Source organism: Triticum dicoccoides, chromosome 5A, assembly GCF_002162155.2.
Source record: "Triticum dicoccoides isolate Atlit2015 ecotype Zavitan chromosome 5A, WEW_v2.0, whole genome shotgun sequence".
In the NCBI taxonomy this organism is placed as follows: Eukaryota; Viridiplantae; Streptophyta; class Magnoliopsida; order Poales; family Poaceae; genus Triticum; species Triticum dicoccoides.
The window spans coordinates 82965523-82991077 of record NC_041388.1 but is presented as its reverse complement, the minus strand read 5'-3'; the positions used below and the strand labels follow the sequence as shown (position 1 = coordinate 82991077).

The 25555-nt window shown below is 42.6% G+C and overlaps 1 long non-coding RNA gene across 1 annotated transcript; it reads right to left on the bottom strand.

Moving 5' to 3' along the window:
* Nucleotides 1–22404: 22404 nt before the first annotated feature.
* LOC119299520 lies at nt 22405–25490 on the bottom strand. The gene is made up of 3 exons (XR_005146210.1): nt 25068–25490; nt 23034–24623; nt 22405–22751 (listed from the first exon to the last, which is right to left on the bottom strand). It is a non-coding gene; the product is annotated as an uncharacterized LOC119299520 (long non-coding RNA).
* Nucleotides 25491–25555: the final 65 nt, after the last annotated feature.

Genomic DNA, 25555 nt, shown 5'->3' with positions numbered 1-25555 from the left:
ATATTATACTGAAGATGAAGGAAAATGCCAGTTGCAGGTGTTTGTCCAGGAGTTATGTGTAAGTAATGTTATTCATGGCAATTACTTTGCTTCGTCCCAAACATCATACCTCCATGATGGTTATAATGCAACAAATTTTCCCATTTTTCTCTATAGAGAAGGACCGATTTGGAAACTCAGGATGAGGTAACCTGTGCTAATACCTCTGCTATCTTCAAGAATGCTTGGTGGCAGTATCGGAATTACCTATAGAAAACGTACTTCACCGGCAAAGAAACTCATCAAATTCTCTTACGTTCTCCTGAGACACATTTACCGGACGATGGCTGGGAACGCCTTGTTCTGTACTGGTACGGAACCAAGAATGTGGTAAGGTCTATGAGCTCATTTTCTATTTTTATGTATTATATTCTTGCATCTTACTGTACTCTGTTCATGTAGAACAAGTGCCTAAACCTGAAGAACAACTGTTCTAATTTAAGATTCCATTGCTACCATAGGACATAGATATATGTTTGTTTGATGCTTTTATTATGTACTAGTACTTGGCAATAGAAGACTTGGTAGTTTAATCCTGTCCACCTTACTAATGAACTGGTTCACCGAAATGAGTTTCATATACTAGTACATGCTAAACTTGTTATGTGTCTGCTTGTTTCTTCTTTTAGAATGCTGACAGAATATTGGGGAAGAGTGCCTTATTAAGCAACGGTAAAGGAAGTAATGCAGATAAGGTTCAGGATAGTGACACATCCTGTCTTGGTTTAGTGTTGGAATTACTGGCCACTACCACTTGCACAAGCTATTCAAACTCACTGTCTGAATCAGTTCGGTTTCTTGAGTCTCAACTACAAGCTGAAAGACATCAGTTGTGCTGCGACAAGAAGCGGAAGGACTGCGGAAGTCCCTGGAGCATTCTGATGCATACTTTCTGGTGCAACAGCAAGCGTTGGAGGATTTTAGCGCCAAACAGGACAAAGCTAATCAGCTTTCTAAGCTTATTGCCAGCATGGTGGATACCCAGGATAACGTTTCTTGAGCTCTTCCGAAGTTGTTTCAGTTATGCTCTTGTTTTGCTGCCGCATTTATTTGCACTGGTGGCCGATTTTGACGGCCAGTGTATATGATATGCTGCTTTGTTCCCTATATTTGCACTGGTGGCAAACTTTGATGCCAAGTGGATGTAATATGTGTAATAGCCGTGATAGCCTAGCGTTAGTTGCTTGCTTATTTATTTCCTTGTTGTCTTGTTTATTTGTTTGCTTGTAGTCATTGCAGTTCTTTTTCCGCGGTTAACTAGTGGATGCAATAACCTATTTTTTAAAACTAGGCCACAATAACATGGGCTAATATTTATTGTAGTGACACTGGGCCTCCTACGGGCCGTAGAAACAGTGGGCCTTCTATGGGCCGTAGAAACAGTAGGCCTTCTACGGGTCGTAGAAACAACGGGCCTTCTACGGGCTGTATCATCAATGGGCCTTATACGGGCCGTATGATCGATTGGCCAAACATGGGCCAATTGTTGGAAATATGCCCTAGAGGCAATAATAAAAGTGTTATTATTATATTTCTTTGTTCATGATAATAGTCTTTTATTCATGCTATAACTGTATTATCCGGAAATCGTAATACATGTGTGAATACATAGACCACAATATGTCCCTAGTGAGCCTCTAGTTGACTAGCTCGTTGTGATCAACAGATAGTCATGGTTTCCTGGCTATGGACATTGGATGTCATTGATAACGGGATCACATCATTAGAAGAATGATGTGATGGACAAGACCCAATCCTAAGCATAGCACAAAGATCGTGTAGTTCATTTGCTAGAGCTTTGCCAATGTCAAGTATCTCTTCCTTTGACCATGAGATCGTGTAACTCCTGGATACCGTAGGAGTGCTTTGGGTGTATCAAACGTCACAACGTAATTGGGTGACTATAAAGGTGCACTACAGGTATCTCCGAAAGTATCTATTGTTTTATGCGGATCGAGACTGGGATTTGTCACTCCGTGTAAATGGAGAGGTATCTCTGGGCCCACTCGGTAGGACATCATCATATGCGCAATGTGACCAAGGAGTTGATCACGGGATGATGTGTTACGGAACGAGTAAAGTGACTTGCCGGTAACGAGATTGAACAAGGTATTGGATACCGACGATCGGATCTCGGGCAAGTAACATACCGATAGACAAAGGGAATTGAATACGGGATTGATTAAGTCCTTGACATCGTGGTTCATCCGATGAGATCATCGTGGAACATGTGGGAGCCAACATGGGTATCCAGATCCCGCTGTTGGTTATTGACCGGAGAACGTCTCGGTCATGTCTGCATGTCTCCCGAACCCGTAGGGTCTACACACTTAAGGTTCGATGACGCTAGGGTTATAAAGGAAGCTTGTATGTGGTTACCGAATGTTGTTCGGAGTCCCGGATGAGATCCCGGACATCACGAGGAGTTCCGGAATGGTCCGGAGGTAAAGATTTATATATAGGAAGTCCTGTTTCGGCCATCGGGACAAGTTTCGGGGTCATCGGTATTGTACCGGGACCATCGGAAGGGTCCCGGGGGCCCACCGGGTGGGGCCACCTGCCCCGGGGGGCCACATGGGCTGTAGGGGGTGCGCCTTGGCCTACATGGGCCAAGGGCACCAGCCCCAAGAGGCCCATGCGCCTAGGGAACCCTAGAGGGAAGAGTCCTCAAGGGGGAAGGCACCTCCGAGGTGCCTTGGGGAGGATGGACTCCTCCCCCCCTCTTAGCCGCACCCCTTTCTTGGAGTAAGGGGCAAGGCTGCGCCTCCCCCCTCTCCCTTGCCCCTATATATAGTGGAGGGGAGGGAGGGCATCCATACCTGAGCCCTTGGCGCCTCCCTCCCTCCCGTGACACCTCCTCCTCTCCCGTAGGTGCTTGGCGAAGCCCTGCAGGATTGCCACGCTCCTCCATCATCACCACGCCGTTGTGCTGCTGTTGGATGGAGTCTTCCTCAACCTCTCCCTCTCTCCTTGCTGGATCAAGGCGTGGGAGACGTCACCGGGCTGTACGTGTGTTGAACGCGGAGGTGCCGTCCGTTCGGCACTTGGTCATCGGTGATTTGAATCACGACGAGTACGACTCCATCAACCCCGTTCACTTGAACGCTTCCGCTTAGAGATCTACAAGGGTATGTAGATGCACTCTCCTTTCTACTCATTGCTGGTCTCTCCATAGATAGATCTTGGTGTTACGTAGGAAAATTTTGAATTTCTGCTACGTTCCCCAACAGTGGTATCAGAGCTAGGTCTATTGCGTAGATTGTTTGCACGAGTAGAACACAAAGTAGTTGTGGGCGTTGATGTTGTTCAATATGCTTACCGTTACTAGTCCAATCTTGTTTCGACGGTGTTGTGGGATGAAGCAGCCCGGCCGACCTTACACGTACTCTTACGTGAGACAGGTTCCACCGATTGACATGCACTTGGTGCATAAGGTGGCTAGCGGGTGCCAGTCTCCCCCACTTTAGTCGGAACGGATTCGATGAAAAGGGTCCTTATGAAGGGTAAATAGCAATTGGCATATCACGTTGTGGTATTGCGTAGGTAAGAAACGTTCTTGCTAGAAACCCATAGCAGCCACGTAAAACATGCAAACAACAATTAGAGGACGTCTAACTTGTTTTTGCAGGGTATGCTTTGTGATGTGATATGGCCAGAAGAATGTGATGAATGATATGTGATGTATGAGATTGATCATGTTCTTGTAATAGGATTCACGACTTGCATGTCGATGAGTATGACAACCGGCGGGAGCCATAGGAGTTGTCTTTATTTTTGTATGACCTGCGTGTCATTGAAGAACGCCATGTAACTTACTTTACTTTATTGCTAAACGCGTTAGCCATAGAAGTAGAAGTAGTCGTTGGCGTGACAACTTCATGAAGACACGATGATGGAGATCATGATGATGGAGATCATGGTGTCATGCCGGTGACGATGATGATCATGGAGCCCCGAAGATGAAGATCAAAAGGAGCAAAATGATATTGGCCATATCATGTCACTATTTGATTGCATGTGATGTTTATCATGTTTATGCATCTTGTTTACTTAGGACGACGGTAGTAAATAAGATGATCCCTTACAAAATTTCAAGAAGTGTTCTCCCCTAACTGTGCACCGTTGCTACAGTTCGTCGCTTCTAAGCACCACGTGATGATCGAGTGTGATGGATTCTTACGTTCACATACAACGGGTGTAAGACAGTTTTACACAGCGAAAACACTTAGGGTTAACTTGACGAGCCTAGCATGTGCAGACATGGCCTCGGAACACGGAGACCGAAAGGTCGAGCATGAGTCGTATAGTAGATACGATCAACATGAAGATGTTCACCGATGATGACTAGTCCGTCTCACGTGATGATCGGACACGGCCTAGTTGACTCGGATCATGTGATCACTTAGATGACCAGAGGGATGTCTATCTAAGTGGGAGTTCATAAGATGAACTTAATTATCCTGAACATAGTCAAAAGACCTTTTGCAAATTATGTCGTAGCTCGCGCTTTAGTTCTACTGTTTTAGATATGTTCCTAGAGAAAATATAGTTGAAAGTTGACAGTAGCGATTATGCGGACACTAGAACGCTTATGTCCTTAATGCACTGCTCAGTGTGCTGAACCCCAAACGTCGTTTGTGGATGTTTCGAACATCAAACATACACGTTTTGATAACTACGTGATAGTTCAGTTAAATGGTTTAAATAGAGGCACCAAAGACGTTTTCAAAACGTCGCGGAACATATGAGATGTTTCGAGGGCTGAAATTGGGATTTCAGGCTCGTGCCCACGTCAAGAGGTATAAGACCTCCAACAATTTTCTTAGCCTACAAACTAAGGGAGAAAAGCTCAATCGTTGAGCTTGTGCTCAGATTGTCTGAGTGCAACAATCACTTGAATCAAGTGGGAGTTGATCTTCCAAATGAGATAGTGATGTTTCTCCAAAGTCATTGCCGCCAAGCTGCTAGAGCTTCGTGATGAACTATAACATATCAGGGATAGATATGATGATCCTTGAGGTATTCGCGATGTTTGACACCGCGAAAGTAGAAATCAAGAAGGAGCATCAATTGTTGATGGTTGGTGAAACCACTAGTTTCAAGAAGGGCAAGGGCAAGAAGGGATACTTCATGAAACGGCAAATCGGCTGCTGCACTAGTGAAGAAACCCAAGGTTGAACCCAAACCCGAGACTAAGTGCTTCTGTAATAAGGGGAACAGCTACTGGAGCAGCATTACCCTAGATACTTGGTAGATGAGAAGGCTGGCAAGGTCGATAGAAGTATATTGGATATACATTATGTTAATGTGTACTTTACTAGTACTCCTAGTAGCACCAGGGTATTAAGATACCGGTTCAGTTGCTAAGTGTTAGTAACTCGAAATAAAAAGCTACGAAATAAAAGGAGACTAGCTAAAGGTGAGCTGACGATATGTGTTGGAAGTGTTTCCAAGGTTGATGTGATCAAGCATCGCACGCTCCCTCTACCACCGAGATTGGTGTTTGCGTTGAGCATAGACATGATTGGATTATGTCTATCGCAATACGGTTATTCATTTAAGGAGAATAATGGTTACTCTATTTTTGAATAATACCTTCAATGGTCTTGCACCTAAAGGAATGGTTTATTGAATCTCGGTCGTAGTGATACACATTTTCATGCCAAAAGATATAAGATAGTAATGATAGTACCACTTACTTGTGGCACTGCCATGTAAGTCATAATGGTATAAAACGCATGAAGAAGCTCCATGTTGATGGATCTTTGGACTCACTCATTTTTGAAAAGTTTGAGACATGCGAACCATGTCTATTGGTATATATGCATGAAGAAGCTCCATGCAAATGGACCGTTCGGACTCACTTGATTTTGAATCACTTGAGATATGCAAATCATACCACATAGGCAAGATGACTGAAAAGCCTTGGTTTCAATAAGATGGAACAAGATAGCAACTTGTTGGAAGTAACACATTTTGATGTGTGCAGTCCAATGAGTGCTGAGGCATGCAGTGAATATCGTTATGTTCTTACTTCACAGATGATTCGAGTAGATGTTGAGAATATTTACTTGATGAAACACAAGTCTCAATTATTGAATGGTTCAAGTAATTTCAGAGTGAAGTAGCAGATCATTGTGACAAGAGGATAAAATGTCTATGATATGATCATAGAGATGAATATCTGAGTTACGAGTTTTGGCACACAATTAAGACATTGTGGAAATTGTTTCGCAATTAATACCGCCTGGAACACCATAGTGTGATGGTGTGTCCGAACATCATAGTTGCACCCTATTGGATATGGTGCGTACCATGATGTCTCTTATCGAATTACCACTATCGTTCATGGGTTAGGCATTAGAGATAACCACATTCACTTTAAATAGGGCACCACGTAATTCCGATGAGATGACACCGTATGAATTATGGTTTAGAGAAACCTAAGTTGTCGTTTCTTAAAGGTTTGGGGCTGCGACGCTTATGTGAAAAAGTTTCAGGATTAAGCTCGAACCCAAAGCGGATAAAATGCATCTTCATAGGAAACCCAAAACAGTTGGGTATACCTCCTAATTCAGATCCGAAAGCAATATGGATTGTTTCTTGAATCGGGTCCTTTCTCGAGGAAAAGTTTCTCTCGAAAGAATTGAGTGGGAGGATGGTGGAGACTTGATGAGGTTATTGAACCGTCTCTTCAACTAGTGTGTGACAGGGCACAGGAAGTTGTTCCTGTGGCACTTACACCAATTGAAGTGGAAGCTTATGATATTGATCATGAAACTTCGGATCAAGTCACTACCAAAACTCGTAGGACGACAAGGACACGTACTACTTCGGAGTGGTAAGGTGATCCTGTCTTGAAGGTCATGTTGCTAGACAACAATGAACCTACGAGCTATGGAGAAGCGATGGTGGGCCCGGATTCCAATAAATGGCTCGAGGCTATAAAATCCGAGAACGGATCCATGGACTTTGGTGGACTTGCCCGATGATCGGCAAGCCATTAAGATAAATGGATCTTTAAGAAGAAGACGGACGTGGATGGTAATGTCACCATCCATGAAGCTCGACTTGTGGCAAAAAGTTTTCCACAAGTTCAAGGAGTTGACTACGATGAGATTTTCTCATCCGTAGCGATGCTTAAGTCCGTCGGATTCATGTTAGCATTAGCTGTATTTGTGAAATCTGGCAGATGGATATCAAAACGAGTTTCCTTACCAGTTTTCGTGAGGAAAGGTTGTATGTAATACAATCAGAAAGTTTTTTGTCGATCCTAAGGATGCTAAAAGGTATGCTAGCTCCAGCGATCCTTCTAAGGACTGGAGTGAGCATCTCGGAGTTGGAATGTATGCTTTGATGATGATCAAAGATTTTGGGTTTGTACAAAGTTTATGAGAAACTTGTATTTCCAAAGAAGTGAGTGGGAGCACTATAGAATTTCTGATGAGTATATGTTGTTGACATATTGTTGATCAGAAATGACGTAGAATTTCTGGAAAGCATATAGGGTTATTTTGAAAGTGTTTTTCAATGGAAAGCCTAGATTAAGCTGCTTGAGCATTGAGCATCAAGATCTATAAGGATAGATCAAAACGCTTAATGGTACTTTCAAATGAGCACATACCTTGACATGATCTTGAAGGTGTTCAAGATGGATCAGTCAAAGAAGGAGTTCTTGCCTGAGTTGTAAGGTACGAAGTTAAGGCCTAAAGCTCGACCACGGCAGAAAAGAGAGAAAGGACGAAGGTCATCCCCTATGCTTTAGACGTAGGCTCTACAGTATGCTATGTTGTGTACCGCACCGAAAGTGTGCCTTGCCATGAGTCAGTCAAGGGGTACAAGAGTGATCCATGAATGGATCATAGGACAGCGGTCAAAGTTATCCTTAGTAACTAGTGGACTAAGGAATTTTCTCGATTATGGAGGTGGTAAAAGAGTTCGTCGTAAAGGTTACGACGATGCAAGCTTGACACCTATCCGGATAGCTCTGAGTAGAGAGACCGGATACATATAATGGAGCAATAATTTAGAATAGCTCCAAGTAGAACAGTTGTTTGGAATAGCTCCAAATAGAGCGTGGTAGCTGCATCTAGGAGATGACATGGAGATTTGTAAAGCACACACGGATCTGAAAGGTTCAGACCCGTTGACTAAAACCTCTCTCACAAGCAACATGATCAAACATAAAACTCATTGAGTGTTAATCACATAGTGATGTGAACTAGACTACTGACTCTAGTAAACTCTTGGGTATTAGTCACATGGCGATGTGACCTGTGAGTGTTAATCACATGGCGATGTGAACTAGATTATTGACTCTAGTGCAAGTGGGAGACTGTTGGAAATATGCCCTAGAGGCAATAATAAAAGTGTTATTATTATATTTCTTTGTTCATGATAATAGTCTTTTATTCATGCTATAACTGTATTATCCGGAAATTGTAATACACGTGTGAATACATAGACCACAATATGTCCCTAGTGAGCCTCTAGTTGACTAGCTCGTTGTGATCAACAGATAGTCATGGTTTCCTGGCTATGGACATTGGATGTCATTGATAACGGGATCACATCATTAGAAGAATGATGTGATGGACAAGACCCAATCCTAAGCATAGCACAAAGATCGTGTAGTTCGTTTGCTAGAGCTTTGCCAATGTCAAGTATCTCTTCCTTTGACCATGAGATCGTGTAACTCCTGGATACCGTAGGAGTGCTTTGGGTGTATCAAACGTCACAACGTAACTGGGTGACTATAAAGGTGCACTACAGGTATCTCCGAAAGTATCTATTGTTTTATGCGGATCGAGACTGGGATTTGTCACTCCGTGTAAACGGAGAGGTATCTCTGGGCCCACTCGGTAGGACATCATCATATGCACAATGTGACCAAGGAGTTGATCACGGGATGATGTGTTACGGAACGAGTGAAGTGACTTGCCGGTAACGAGATTGAACAAGGTATTGGATACCGACGATCGGATCTCGGGCAAGTAACATACCGATAGACAAAGGGAATTGAATACGGGATTGATTAAGTCCTTGACATCGTGGTTCATCCGATGAGATCATCGTGGAACATGTGGGAGCCAACATGGGTATCCAGATCCCGCTGTTGGTTATTGACCGGAGAACGTCTCGGTCATGTCTGCATGTCTCCCGAACCCGTAGGGTCTACACACTTAAGGTTCGATGATGCTAGGGTTATAAAGGAAGCTTGTATGTGGTTACCGAATGTTGTTCGGAGTCCCGGATGAGATCCCGGACGTCACGAGGAGTTCCGGAATGGTCCGAAGGTAAAGATTTATATATAGGAAGTCCTGTTTCGGCCATCGGGACAAGTTTCGGGGTCATCGGTATTGTACCGGGACCACCGGAAGGGTCCCGGGGGCCCACCGGGTGGGGCCACCTGCCCCGGGGGGCCACATGGGCTGTAGGGGGTGCGCCTTGGCCTACATGGGCCAAGGGCACCAGCCCCAAGAGGCCCATGCACCTAGGGAACCCTAGAGGGAAGAGTCCTCAAGGGGGAAGGCACCTCCGAGGTGCCTTGGGGAGGATGGACTCCTCCCCCCCTCTTAGCCGCACCCCTTTCTTGGAGTAAGGGGCAAGGCTGCGCCTCCCCCCTCTCCCTTGCCCCTATATATAGTGGAGGGGAGGGAGGGCATCCATACCTGAGCCCTTGGCGCCTCCCTCCCTCCCGTGACACCTCCTCCTCTCCCGTAGGTGCTTGGCGAAGCCCTGCAGGATTGCCACGCTCCTCCATCATCACCACGCCGTTGTGCTGCTGTTGGATGGAGTCTTCCTCAACCTCTCCCTCTCTCCTTGCTGGATCAAGGCGTGGGAGACGTCACCGGGCTGTACGTGTGTTGAACGCGCATCGGTGATTTGAATCACGACGAGTACGACTCCATCAACCCCGTTCACTTGAACGCTTCCGCTTAGCGATCTACAAGGGTATGTAGATGCACTCTCCTTTCTACTCGTTGCTGGTCTCTCCATAGATAGATCTTGGTGTTACGTAGGAAAATTTTGAATTTCTGCTACGTTCCCCAACACCAATAACAGGCCACATTATGGCCGTAAACAGGCTAGAGTTGGAATCGTCCGTTCATGGGCCGACCGTAACGGGCCATCATTAATAGGTCGTATTTGATGACGCTATGAAAACGGCCCAACGTATTAACGGACCACAAACGGGCCGACTGTAACCACGGGCTGAATTTGGCCCACAAGTAGAAAATGACAGTAACGGGCCGTAAGTAAACGAATGCTGGAAATGAGCCCAAGAATAAATGGGCTCTGAGAAGGCCGAAAGATAACATGGGCTGGAAATGGCCCAACGGAATAACGGGCCGTTAATGGGTATAAAGTGATACACTATTCATTACGGGCCAGTTTCACCATGGGCCGTTAATGGGTGTAAAGTGATACACTGTTCATTACGGGCCAGTTACACCACGGGCCGTTAATAGGCCAAGAGTTACATAGGGCCTCATATGGGCCGAAAGACGTCATGGGCCATACATGGGCCAGAAGTGAAAACGGGCTGGAATCATATTGGATGGCCTAGATGACGCTACTGGGCCTAATTCGGATAGGGCGTAACGGGCCTTGGGTTAGCGGGCTGTAAATGGGCTATATGCGAATAGGCCGTTAACAGGCTTTCCATGGGCCGGCCCGCCACCTTTTGACCAAGTCAAACGGGTCAGCCTTTTCACAGGAATGGGCCTCTGTTGGGCCGTGCCACGTGTCGATGTATCATAGGCGCCTATCTGACCCACTGACGAGCTGACACGTGTTTCGTCCGGCCAATAAGAATTTTACACGTGGAAATTTCCCATTGGTCGGGGCTGTTAACGGGTTATCGGATCCAAAACCCGACCCGATAGCTTAACGGCGTTCCGCTAGGGTGGATGCCACGTGTTGGTCACCCTTGATGAAAGCACTTCTGTGACGCGCAATTTATCATCATGGAAGTGGACACTTCCGTGATGATAATTTTGGTAATGTCATGGAACACTTCTACGACAGCACAGGTATGACTATCTTGATTCTGTCATAAATTTGTCATGGATGTACATGCATGACAAAAAAAGCGACCTACTGTGACAAACACGTATCATCACGGAAGTGTATTTTCTTGTAGTGCTATATGCCGTATTGCCCTGCCGTCCTAAGTAAATTTGCATGTGCCACCTCTAAAAACTTCTAAATAATTATCCTTTTGTGTGCATGGATCGTTCATGGAACGACAGGAGGTGGTCGGTATCTTCCATGCTAAGCGGGTTATTCTCGGGTCGAGTGTTTATTCGCTCGCCATCACACGAGAAAAAGGCGGTAATAGGGATGCCCAGTCCCAAACTGCAAATACAAAAAGAGCTAATCTCTCAAATAATCAAACAAAAACTCCCAATGGAGTCAAAACGTTTACTTTTATTGCTTGGGAACCACCACTAGCATACTTAGCATGGAAGATATTGATAACTGATGGTCGTGAAGTAAATGAGAAGGGTGCATGTCTCAAAATATCATTTATCTCTGTTTAAAAACTTGAGCTCTGGCACCTCTGCAAATCACTGCTTCCCTCTACGAAGGGACTATCTATTACTTTTATGTTGTGTCATCACCTTCTAAAACAAGCACTAGAACCTGAGAGCACAGCTGTCATGACTTACGCATTGTGTGTAGCTAATGTTGGGTGCATCATGACTGGATCTTTTCTATCATGAATTACAATGTTTAGTCGTTGCTTGGACTTTGGAGGTGCTCTGCATTTAGGTTTTGCGATCTCAGAAAGGGCTAGCGAGATACCATTATTGTCATATTATATCATGGTTGTTTTGACAACGTGTTGCCATTTGAGGTGTCTTAGTATTGCTCGCTGCTAACCGACAAGTATAGGGGATCGCAACAGTTTTCGATAAGTAAGAGTGTCGAACCCAATGAGGAGCTAAAGGTAGAATAAATATTCCCTCAAGTTCTATCGACCACCGATACAACTCTACGCACGCTTGACGTTCGCTTTACCTAGAACAAGTATGAAACTAGAAGTACTTTGTAGGTGTTGTTGGATAGGTTTGCAACATAATAAAGAGTACGTAAATAAAAAGTAGGGGCTGTTTAGATAAAGAAACAATAAAGTAAATATAGCGAGTGTGGCAAAGTGGTGGTAGGAGTTGCGAAATTGCCCCTAAGCAATTGACTACTTTACTAGACCGATAGGAAGTATTATGTGGGAGAGGCCACTGCTAGCATGTCATCCCTGACTTGGAATTCTATGCACTTATGATTGGGACTATTAGCAAGCATCCGCAACTACTAACGTTCAATAAGGTAAAACCCAACCATAGCATTAAGATATATTGGTCCCCCTTCAATCCCGTATGCATCAATTTCTATGCTAGGTTGAAGCTTCTGTCACTCTTGCCCTCCAATACATAGTCCTATCAACATACAACTAACCCTAGGGTGTGATCCACACGCGCAATCATATGATGGGAACCAAAGGACATCAACATAACCACAAGCAAATTAAATCAATCATAGCAATTCATCAACCACCGATAGGACAACAAAAATCTACTCAGACATCATAGGATGGCAACACATCATTGGATAATAATATGAAGCATAAAGCACCATGTTCAAATAGAGGGTACAACGGGTTGCGGGAGAGTGGACCGCTGTAGATAGAGGGGGAAGGTGATGGAGATGTTGGTGAAGATGGCGGAGGTGTCGGTGTAGATCGCGGTGATGATGATGGCCCCCGGTGGCACCCCGGTGCCACCTGAAGCGAGGGGGAGAGAGCCCCCCTCCTTCTTCTTCTTCCTTGACCTCCTCCCTAGATGGGAGAAGGGTTTCCCCTCTGGTCCATGGCCTCCATAGCACGGGAGGGGCAAGAGCCCCTCCGAGATTGGATCTGTCTCTCTGTCTCTCTCTGTTTCTGCGTTCTTAAATTCTTCCCTTTTACCGTTTCTTATATTCCCGGAGATCTGTAACTCCGATTTTTCTAAAATTTTGACACGATCTCTATCCGGAAATTAGCTTTCTTGCGGTGAAAGAAGGGCACCAACCGCCTTACGGGTGGCCCACGAGGGTCAGGGGCGCCCCCCTGCCTCGTGGCCACCTCGGGCACCGTCTCGCGTGGATTTTTCTTCCCAAAAATCATATATATTCCCAAAAAAATCTCCGTCAGTTTTTATCCCGTTTGGACTCCGTTTGATATGGATATTCTGCGAAACAGAAAAACATGCAACAAATAGGAACTGGCACTGGGCACTGGATCAATATGTTAGTCCCAAAAATAGTATAAAAAGATGCCAAAAGTATATGAAAGTTGAATAATATTGGCATGGAACAATCAAAAATTATAGATACGGTGGAGACGTATCAGCATCCCCAAGCTTAATTCCTGCTCGTCCTCGAGTAGGTAATTGATAAAAAAGATAATTTTTTGATGTGGAATGCTACCTAGCATAATCTTGATCATATGTCTAATCATGGCATGAATATTAAGACACGAGTGATTCAAAGCAATAGTCTATCATTTGACATAAAAACAATAATACTTCAAGCCTACTAATAAAGCAATCATGTCTTTTCAAAATAACAAGGCCAAAGAAAGTTATCCCTACCAAATCATAAGTCTGGCTATGCTCCATCTTCTTCACACAAAATACTCACATCATGCACAACCCCGATGACAAGCCAAGCAATTGTTTCATACTTTTGACGTTCTCAAACCTTTTCAACTTTCACGCAATACATGAGCGTGAGCCATGGACATAGCACTATAGGTGGAATAGAATGGTGGTTGTGGAGAAGACAATAAGCAGAAGATAGTCTCACATCAACTAGGTGTATCAACGGGCTATGGAGATGCCCATCAATAGATATCAATGTGAGTGAGTAGGGATTGCCATGCAACAGATGCACTAGAGCTATAAGTATATGAAAGCTCTAACTGAAACTAAGTGGGTGTGCACCCAACTTGCTTGCTCATGAAGACCTCGGGCATTTGAGGAAGCCCATCATCGGAATATACAAGCCAAGTTCTAAAATGAAATTCCCACTAGTATATGAAAGTGATAACTCAAGAGACTCTCTATATGAAGAACATGGTGCTACTTTGAAGCACAAGTGTGGTAAAAGGATAGTAACATTGCCCCTTCTCTCTTTTTCTCTCATCATTTTTTTCTTTTTTTCTTTTTTTTCTTTTTTGTAGGCTTCTTTGGCCTCTCTCTTTTTTGGGGGGGCTTCTTTGGCCACTATTATTTTGATAACCTCACATGGGACAATGTTCTAATAATGATGATCATCACACTTTTATTTACTTACAACTCAATATTACAACTTGATATCTAGAACAAGGATATGGCTCTATATGAATGCCTCCGGCGGTGTACCGGGATGTGCAATGATCTAGCGTAGCAATGACATCAAAAAACGGAAAAGCCATGAAAACATCATGCTAGCTATCTTACGATCATGCAAAGCAATATGATAATGAATGCTCAAGTCATGTATATGATGATGATGGAAGTTGCATGGCAATATATGTCGGAATGGCTATGGAAATGCCATGATAGGTAGGTATGGTGGCTGTTTTGAGGAAGGTATATGGTGGGTTTATGGTACCGGCGAAAGTTGCGTGGTACTAGAGAGGCTAGCAATGGTGGAAGGGTGAGAGTGCGTATAATCCATGGACTCAACATTAGTCATAAAGAACTCACATACTTATTGCGAAAATCTATTAGTCATCGAAACAAAGTACTACGCGCATGCTCCTAGGGGGATAGATTGGTAGGAAAAGACCATCGCTCGTCCCTGACCGCCACTCATAAGGAAGACAATCAATAAATACATCATGCTCCAACTTCATTACATAACGGTTCACCATACATGCATGCTACGGGAATCACAAACCTCAACACAAGTATTTCTACAATCCACAACTACCCACTAGCATGACTCTAATATCACCATCTTTATATGCAAAACTATTGCAAGGAATCAAACATATCATATTCAGTGATCTACAAGTTTTATGTAGGATTTTATGACTAATCATGTGAATGACCAATTCATGTCATCTCTCTAAATAGATATAAGTGAAGTAAGAGAGTTTAATTCTTTCTACAAAGATATGCCCATGCTCTAACAAATATAAGTGAAGCAAAAGAGCATTCTACAAATGGCGGTTTTCTATGTAAAGAGAAACAGGCAATCCAGACTTCAAATGATATAAGCGAAGCACATGAAGCATTCTATAAAGCCATACTCAAAAGATATAAGTGAAGTGCAAAGAGCATTCTATAAATCAACCAAGGACCATCTCATACCAGCATGGTGCATAAAATAAAAATGAAAACTAAATGCAAAAGACGCTTCAAGATTGCACATATCGCATGAACGAAATGAATCCGAAAACATACCGATACTTGTTGAAGAAAGAGGGGATGCCTTCCGGGGCATCCCCAAGCTTAGACGCTTGAGTCTCCTTGAATATTTACTTGGGGTGCCTCGGGCATCCCCAATCTTGAGTTATTTCCTCTCTTCCTTCTTCTCACATCGAGACCTTCTCGATCATCGAACACTTCATCCACACAAAACTTCACCAGAAAACTCGGTAAGATCCGTTAGTATAATAAAACAAATCACTACTCTAAGTATTGTTGCAAACCAATTCATATATTTTTTTTGCATTGTGTCTACTGTAGTGTAACTTTTTCATGGCTTAATCCACTGATATAAATCGATAGTTTCATCAAAAACAGAATCTGTCTAAAACAGAACAGTCTGTAATAATCTGAACATTTACCATACTTATGATACTTGAACAATTCTACCAAAATTAGGAAAAAATCGGAAGACAGTGCAAAAAGAATCAGAACCGTTTGACGTTCCAACTAAAGATGTAAAATCGTGCACTACAGCCAAAGTTTATGTCCTGCACCGTATAAACCATCAAGCAAATGTAAACATCCTAAAGGCAAACCTTGGCACATTATTTTTATATCTAAACTTTATAAAAGCACACAACAGAAATAAATGACTCTCTAAAACTTCCGGGTTGTCTTCCTGGCAGCGCTTTCTTTAAAGCCATTAAGCTAGGCATATAGTGCTCAAGTAATGAGTCCACCCGGATCCCAAGGTATATCAAAGCCAATTTTAATTAACAATGATTTGTAATTTAGCAGTGAGCACAAAGTAACATATATCATACAACAACGAAGTCTAACTCTCTTCCTATGCATCGGCATGTCATAAAAGAACAATTCATGCACACATAGTAAAGGCCAATGCATAGTATAAACAGTTTCTTGCAATTTTATCGTATTGGAAACATAGAGAGGTGGAGATATAGTTCCTCTCTCATAATAATTGAAAGTAGGAGCAGCAAGCACATGCATATTATATTCATCAAAATCATCATGTGCAACGGTGAAAGGCAACCCATCAATATATTCCTTAATAAGAGCAAACTTCTCCGATATAGTGTAGTTTGGGGAATTCAAAAAGATAATAGGACTATCATGTGTGGGTGCAATAGCAACAATTTCATGTTTAACATAAGAAACTATAGCAAGTTCATCTCCATAAGCATAATTCATATTGGCATCTTGGCCACAAGCATAGCAAGCATCATCAAAAAGGGATATTTCAAGAGAATCAATGGGATCATAACAATCATCATAGCAATCATCCTCCGGTAAGCACGAAGGGAAATTAAACAATGTATGATTTGAAGAGTTACTCTCATTAGAAGGTGGGCACGGGTAGCTAATCCGCTCTTCCTCCTTTTGTTCTTCGCTCTCCTCCTCATCTTTTTCATCCAGTGAGCTCAGAGTTTCATCAACTTCTTCTTCCATAGATTCCTGCAAAATATTAGTCTCTTCTTGGACAGCGGATACTTTCTCAATAAGCGCATTAATTTCGTAATTGTATTCATAATTCTCATAACAATATTTCAGGATAGCTAAATTTTCAGGTCTATAAACAGCATCATCAAAATCTTCAAACTCTTTAAACATAGATTCAATTTCATAAGCACCCATAAAAGCAACAAATTCTTCTATTTGTTCCACATCATAGTAATCATATATACCATTAGCATAAGAAGCTAAGGTTTTATTATCATTAAATTTGCATAAAAAGGGAAGGTGTGGAGCCTTCATCCTAGAGCAACAAGTATAATCATATCTCAAGCATACTTGCCGAGCATACCACTTCAATATATGAATTTGATCCCATAATAGTTTCCCTTTTTGTGTCAAGCGGTAATCCTTAAAGTATTCACGTTGATCCAACGTTACTCCCATTACATAATTGAATGGGGTTTTCTCAGGATTATTAAAGTAGTACATAATATTTTTCACATAACCAGCATCGAGGGTTTTAGGAGGTTCCCCATCTCCATGAGCAGAAAGTACACCTAATTTTTTTGGTATTTCGTGTTCCATATCCATAACTAAAGATAAAGAACAACTAAGAACAACAAAATAAAAATTACTTAGTGATAAAGCAAACAAGCACACACGAGAATATTCACCCCATGTTATTGCTCCCCGGCAACAGCGCTGGAAAAAGGTCTTGATAACCCACAAGTATAGAGGATCGCAACAGTTTTCGATAAGTAAGAGTGTCGAACCCAACGAGGAGCTAAAGGTAAAATAAATATTCCCTCAAGTTCTATCGACCACCGATACAACTCTACGCACGCTTGACGTTCGCTTTACCTAGAACAAGTATGAAACTAGAAGTACTTTGTAGGTGTTGTTGGATAGGTTTGCAACATAATAAAGAGTACGTAAATAAAAAGTAGGGGCTGTTTAGATAAAGAAACAATAAAGTAAATATAGCGAGTGTGGAAAAGTGGTGGTAGGAGTTGCGAAATTGCCCCTAAGCAATTGACTACTTTACTAGACCGATAGCAAGTATTATGTGGGAGAGGCCACTGCTAGCATGTCATCCCTGACTTGGAATTCTATGCACTTATGATTGGAACTATTAGCAAGAATCCGCAACTACTAACGTTCATTAAGGTAAAACCCACCCATAGCATTAAGATATATTGGTCCCCCTTCAATCCCGTATGCATCAATTTCTATGCTAGGTTGAAACTTCTGTCACTCTTGCCCTCCAATACATAATCCTATCAACATACAACTAACCCTAGGGTGTGATCCACACGCGCAATCATATGATGGGCACCAAAGGACATCAACATAACCACAAGCAAATTAAATCAATCATAGCAATTCATCAACCACCGATAGGACAACGAAAATCTACTCAGACATCATAGGATGGCAACACATCATTGGATAATAATATGAAGCATAAAGCACCATGTTCAAGTAGAGGGTACAGCGGGTTGCGGGAGAGTGGACCGCTGTAGATAGAGGGGGGAAGGTGATGGAGATGTTGGTGAAGATGGCGGAGGTGTTGGTGTAGATCGCGGTGATGATGATGGCCCCCGGTGGCACTCCGGTGCCACCGGAAGCGAGGGGGAGAGAGCCCCCTCCTTCTTCTTCCTTGACCTCCTCCCTAGATGGGAGAAGGGTTTCCCCTCTGGTCCATGGCCTCCATGGCACGGGAGGGGCAAGAGCCCCTCCGAGATTGGATATGTCTCTCTGTCTCTCTCTATTTCTACGTTCTCAGATTCTTCCCTTTTACCGTTTCTTATATTCTCGGAGATTTGTAACTCCGATTGGGATGAAATTTTGACACGATCTCTATCCGGAAATTAGATTTCTTGCGGCGAAAGAAGGGCACCAACCGCCTTACGGGTGGCCCATGAGGGTCAGGGGCGCGCCCCCCTACCTCGTGGCCACCTCGGGCACCGTCTCGCGTGGATTTTTCTTCCCAAAAATCATATATATTCCCAAAAAAATCTCCGTCAGTTTTTATCCCGTTTGGACTCCGTTTGATATGGATATTCTGCGAAACAAAAAACATGCAACAAACAGGAACTGGCACTGGGCACTAGATCAATATGTTAGTCCCAAAAATAGTACAAAAAGTTGCCAAAAGTATATGAAAGTTGAATAATATTGGCATAGAACAATCAAAAATTATAGATACGACGGAGACGTATCACTCGCTAGTTGATTATGTCATTGATATGAGTCAATATAATCTTTAAGATTTATTGTCGGCATGGTTAGTTATAATGTTGGCTGAAAACCTGGGTGTTGTTTAAGCTTATTTATGCAAACAAGAGCAAAAGAGTTCGTAAAAGTTTTCTTTTTCACTTTCAGGTTATCAACTGAATTGCTTGAGGACAAGCAAAGGTTTAAGCTTGGGGGAGTTGATACGTCTCCAACGTATCTACTTTTCCTAATGCTTTTCCTCTTGTTTTGGACTCTAATTTGCATGATTTGAATGAAACGAACCCCGGACTGACGTTGTTTTCAGCAGAACTACCATTGTGTTATTTTCGTGCAGAAATAAAATTTCTAGGAATGGAACGAAACTTTGTGAGGAATATGTATATAATAAATAAGAATTTCTGGAGCCAAGATCAATCGGAGAGGGGCACCTGGGTGGGCACAACCCACCAAGGCACGCCCCCCTCTCCTAGCGCGCCCAGGTGGGTTGTCCCCAACTGGTGGCCCCGCAGATCCTGAAACCGACGCTATAAAATCCTATTTTCCAGAAAAAAAATGAGGGAGAAAGAATTATCGCGATCCATGAGACGGAGCCACCGTCACCTCCTGTTCTTCATCGGGAGGCCGGATCTGGAGTCTATTGGGGCTCCGGAGAGGGGGGTCTCCATTCTTCGTCATCACCAACCCTTCTCCATCGCCAATTCCATGATGCTCCCCACCGGGAGTGAGTAATTCCTTCATAGGCTCGCTGGTCGGTGAGGAGTTGGATGAGATTCATCATGTAATTGAGTTAGTTTTGTTAGGGTGTGATCCCTAGTATCCACTATGTTCTTAGATTGACGTTGCTATGACTTTGCCATGCTTAATGCTTGTCACTTTGGGCCCGGGTGCCATGATTTCAGATCTGAACCGTTTATGTTATCATCATTATATCCATGTTCTAGATCCGATCTTGCAAGTTATAGTCACCTACTACGTGTTATGATCCGGCAACCCCAGAGTGACAATAGTTGGGACCACTCTCGGTGATGACCGTAGTTTGAGGAGTTCATGTATTCACCGTGTGCTAATGCTTTGTTCCGGTTCTCTATTAAAAGGAGGCCTTAATATCCCTTAGTTTCCAATATGGACCCTGCTGCCACGGGAGGGTAAGACAAAAGATGTCATGCAAGTTCTTTCCATAAGCACGTATGACTATTTACGGAATACATGCTTACATTATATTGACGAACTGGAGCTAGTACCGTATCGCCCTAGGTTATAACTGTCTCATCATGAATATCATCCAACAAGTCACCGATCCAATGCCTATGAATTTATCTTATATTGTTTCTACTAAGTTACTAATGCTATCATCACTGTTACACTTGCTACAAAATTACTGCTATCAATGTTACCGTTACTATTGCTGCTGTCACCACTATCAAAACTATCGTATTACTTTGCTACTGATTACTTGCTACAGATAATTAATCTCCGGGTGTGGTTGAATTGACAACTCAGCTACTAATACCTTCAAATATTCTTTGGCTCCCCTTGTGTCGAATCTATAAATTTGGGTTGAATACTCTACCCTCAAAAACTAATGTGATCCCCTATACTTGTGGGTTATCAATCGTCATTATTGCCTTTCACTTGCATGACCGAACGATATGAGAATAATAATAGTGCAAGAGTGTCGTGGACTAAGATGGAATCTGCAAACATTTTATTAAACAGGAGAAGACAAGGTAAAATGGGCTCTTCATTAGATCCACAATTATTCATAAAAGAGCCACTCAACATTTTCATCGTGGTCTTCTCCTGAGTACAACTCAAATAAAAAGAAAAGAAATTCAGAGAAACACACTGAAATATTTTTGTAGTTTTTGGTTTTCTTGAACAAGCAAATAAAAGGGAAAAGCAAAAACGAATAAAAAACTATTTACATGGGAAAGCTTCAAACAAGCAAAAGAAGAAGAAGGAAATCTTTTCGGGTTTTCTTTTCAATGCTATAGCTAAGCATGCATAGAAAGTAAACTAACTACAACTATTTTTTTTGGTTTTTCTAAGGTTTTTCAAACACACAAGAAGAAAGCGAGAAAATAAAATTTTAAGCATGGATGATACAATGAAAAAGTGTGGACACCGACAAATGAAATAAGTGAACATGAATGTAATGTCAGTGGGAAACACATACTCCCCAAAGCTTAGGCTTTTGGCCTTACTTGGTAATCAATCAGAAGCCTGGATAGTAGTTGGGGTACTGAGGAGCGGGCATCCACTGATCCCATTGCTGAGGCTCTTCTTCCTCCTCTGCAGCCTGGTCGTTCCGGTAGGCGATGATGTCTGCAGGCATAATCCTATATCCACCCTTGGCAACAGGATCAAACAAAGTAAAAGCAGGCAATCGAATAATATCACGAGTTTCAATGCTGAAAACCAAGTTATAAGGAATAGGGATGTCAGGGTAATCTCGTGCAATAAAATGGTGTTCCTAGGTAAACCTTGGCCAAAGGGTAATCAAGAAGGCTTATCTCAACATTGAAGTGTGCCGCCAAACGAGTAGCAAAAATCCCATCATGTATTTTACCCTTGGACTTATTAATATGGAGGCGACGTGCCACAATAGCTCCCAAGCTATAAGTGTTGTCGCCCTCTAGTGCATGACGTAAAACAACAAGGTCTGGTGAACTGAGTGCACCCACCTTCTCTCTAGCAAGCAAGCATTTTGCAATGAAAAGAGCAAAGTAATGAACAGCAGGAAAATGCAAGCCAGCAACAGTGATAGCTGACACCCCTATCTCATCTTCCACTGTTAAGGTACGATAAAAGGCCTCAAACTCTGCCGGCCTAGGCTCAACTAAGCTCCCGTCGGAAGGGATCATGCATATGTCACTACTAGAATCAACGATTTTACCTAGGATGGAATACCCTAGGTGAAAGCCCAAAAACTCTAGGTAAAGGCTTTACCTAGAGCTTCCCCTAGGTAAAGGGCTCTAGGTGAAGTCTAGACGGGAAAGAGGGCTTTCCCTAGCGTTTTTCATCAGCCCTCGGGAAACTAAACTTTACCTAGGGGCACATGCCCTAGGGAAAGTATACATCTGGTCACCTTTGCCAGCGTGGAAATCATGTATACCTAGGGACATATTCTGCCCTAGGGAAAGCTTGTGAGACCCAAGTTTATATATCATCCATAAATTTAAATATATATTTGGATTCATATCAACCATTTATTAATACTAGAAACAGGCTGCAACAAACAATCGCAACCAAAGCAACAATACACCAAATTTGGATATATATCAGCCATAATTCAAATAATTCATAGATGACCGAATATTCATCATCATACAACATATTCATACCACCCATCGATCCAAAAAAGCTAGCTTAAGTTGCAAAATGGTCTAAACACTGCAAGTTTAATCTACAACCTACTATAGACAAGGCCACATATCAGCTACTGTTGCTAGATCGAAACACTTCCAATCAACATGGTAATTAACTACACATGCATCACATCGCCTTGACAAGTACATGCTCCAGATATCCCTTGAGCACTTGCATCAGGTTGCCGATCCAAGTCTTGAGAGGAACATCAGAGCTCACAACATGATGCTGAAAATAATGGTCACAAATTTAGCACTTCTCTAAAATATCAAAAATATTGCAGCATACACAAGAACACAAATCTGCATCATATTAACAGTATCACAACAGTCGTGGACATACAAAACTCATGCCAGCAATAACATGCAAGATTGTAAGTATCTGAAAATAAGAACGAAGTATTGGTCTGTATACACAAAAGACAGAAAAATAAATAAAGCACCATCATGGCCATACAACAGTTTTGCAGTACTAGACATTTGAGAGTTGACACGTAGATCATAGGTGTACCTCGAAAACATCTGTTTGCTGATTCCTTCAACCAAATGTTTGATCACCGTCTCAAGGTTTCCAGTCTTGACAGATATAGACGAGCAGATCTTGTGAATAAATATATGACAATGCAGCTAAATCATATGAAGTTCATGTGACTACACTAACAAAATAATAACATGCCGATGTAGCATCTGGTATATATTTGTTGATAAGCTTGTTGAAGTACATCAAAAGAGGGTAGCATGTATATACATGGTACAGGGTTTGAACTAAGGAAATGCTTCTAGTTTTAGAACACCTATCAAAAATATAAAGCATGGTTAGTTGTTCATATATTTGCTATGAATTGTGATTTCAAGTTGCTCAACGAGCTTGACATTGAAATAGCTGGGAGTTTGGCTGATGCAGAATGAGAAGTTTAAGAAAAGGAACAAGGCCATGGTAGGTGATTTCTTTGAATTTGGAAACTGGCTATGAAGTTCCAATTTGCGAAAATGTTTTTGAAGTGAAAAGAAAAACCGTACAAAAAGGCTTTGATAAGTTATTTCATTTCTCTGTTAGTTAAGAAAGCTCGAGATGAAACGGCATGCCCCCAGAAGTCTCAACTACTATATTTAAAGCAGGTAAGACGCAACTTTCGAACATGTGAAACAAAGCAGTCCTGCCATACCTCTTTGTTGCCTTCTCGAATAAACACCACACTTGACAAAATAGTGCATCCTATAATTTCAGTAGTTAGAATGATAAATCACCGAATTTCTAACATGTTGTTCTGCCAAATTATCACTTAATTATAATTGTAAATGCCTAAATTATGTAGCTCGTGTTTGTATCAGTATGACACGTGAAGAGATCTTGCATAACAAACAAAGTTTAAGCTCGTTTTGAGGATCTGTAAAACATACATGACAAGGGCCAGGTTGTGAAAACATTTAATGGTTCTTGGCTCGTTTCGAGGATCTGCAAGACAAGGGCCAGGTTGTGAAAACATACATGAGCATGCTAATGTAAATCAGCTTGTTAGTCGTGTCCCAATTAGATTATAATTGCATGCATGGCCATTAAGAAATGTGTTGGGTATACACCACTCAGATTATGCTTAACCTATTCTACAGGAAAAACAAAGCAAAGGAAAGGATAGCTCTATGAATTAGTGTTCAGCTAGTTTGTAAAGCTTCAGCTGAATTTTAGCTGCAGAAAAAAACTACACGGTTAAGCACACATCTTCAGCACAGTTCTAGTCATGCTTAAAAATGCATAAACAGTCATGATTAAAGATACACATTCATATTTCAAATAGCAAAAAAGAAACTATGCAATCAAAATATACTAAATCCATTTATATGGTTGTCATAGCTCCCAATTACAATAACAGAGATAAAATAATTTGCTCATATTTCATTGGATGTTGACTTTATGCATGGATACGAATTTAAGCAGAGCATCACTCTAGAATCTATAACAGAAGAAAAATGGTCTTACATCCGTGCAAGATCTCTCCCCCTATGAGATGCATGCACATATACTGGTGAATCTACATCCCAAGTTGATGTTGCTTCTCCAAGCTAGAAAACACCAATGTAGTATTTAAACATTCCTTGGTACCTTTAAATCAGAAAAACATTCAGTCAGGAAATATGTTTTAAGTTAACAAAATGCTAGTGCAGGAGAGTACTAGCATGGCCAACCTGCATCATAGCTACCATATATCTGTCTTTAAATCTGAACTTGGACTTAAAAGATTTACCTACTAGATCTTGTATGTAAAAGTTCTACTTTTAAGTTCTGGTTCTGGACATCATGTTCAAGCTGAAAAAACTAAATTGAAAGATCTGTACTACTAAAAAGATCTACCTAGTAGACCTGCAAGAGCGGACCTTGCAAAGGGCAAACTGATATTCTGCAACAACGGCAAGCTAGCCGAAAGAAGCAGTATAATTTCTTAACAAGCAAATCACAGAGATGAGCATCACTTGCGAGATCTGAACACCGAAAAGATCAGAGCATATACAACTACCTAAACCAGAGAGCAAGAGACAGGGAGAGAACCTTTGGGGTGAAGTCGAGGTGGTGGACGCAATCTTGATCTAGCGGCGGGTAAGTGGATGCCGTCCTCGCCGTAGTGCTCGCAGTGCAGGAGAGGATGTGGCCGTTGGGGAGTAGCTCGTCGGGGACAACCGCATCGAGGAGCACCTTGAGGTGGAGGCGGCGATGGTGGCGGCAGTCAGATCCGCGTGAGGACATCGTGCCCACCGCCAGATGGTCCGATTGGGTCACCTATGTGGTAGAGAAGGGGGAGGAAGAGGCAACGCGATGGATGAGGGCTGGTAGGGGCGCGGCGGAGCAGGGCCGGTAGGGGCACGGCCGGGTGGTGGCGCGCGGCGGGCCATGGCGATGTGGGAGAGGAAGATTGGGGAGAGAGAGGGGGGATTTTTTTCTGGCGGCGGCGAAGGATAGAGGCACGGGGTAAGGATACCTAATTTAGCCGAAACTTTTGGCACTGCGCGCCCTTTCTCCCGTCGCTATCTCACTGCATA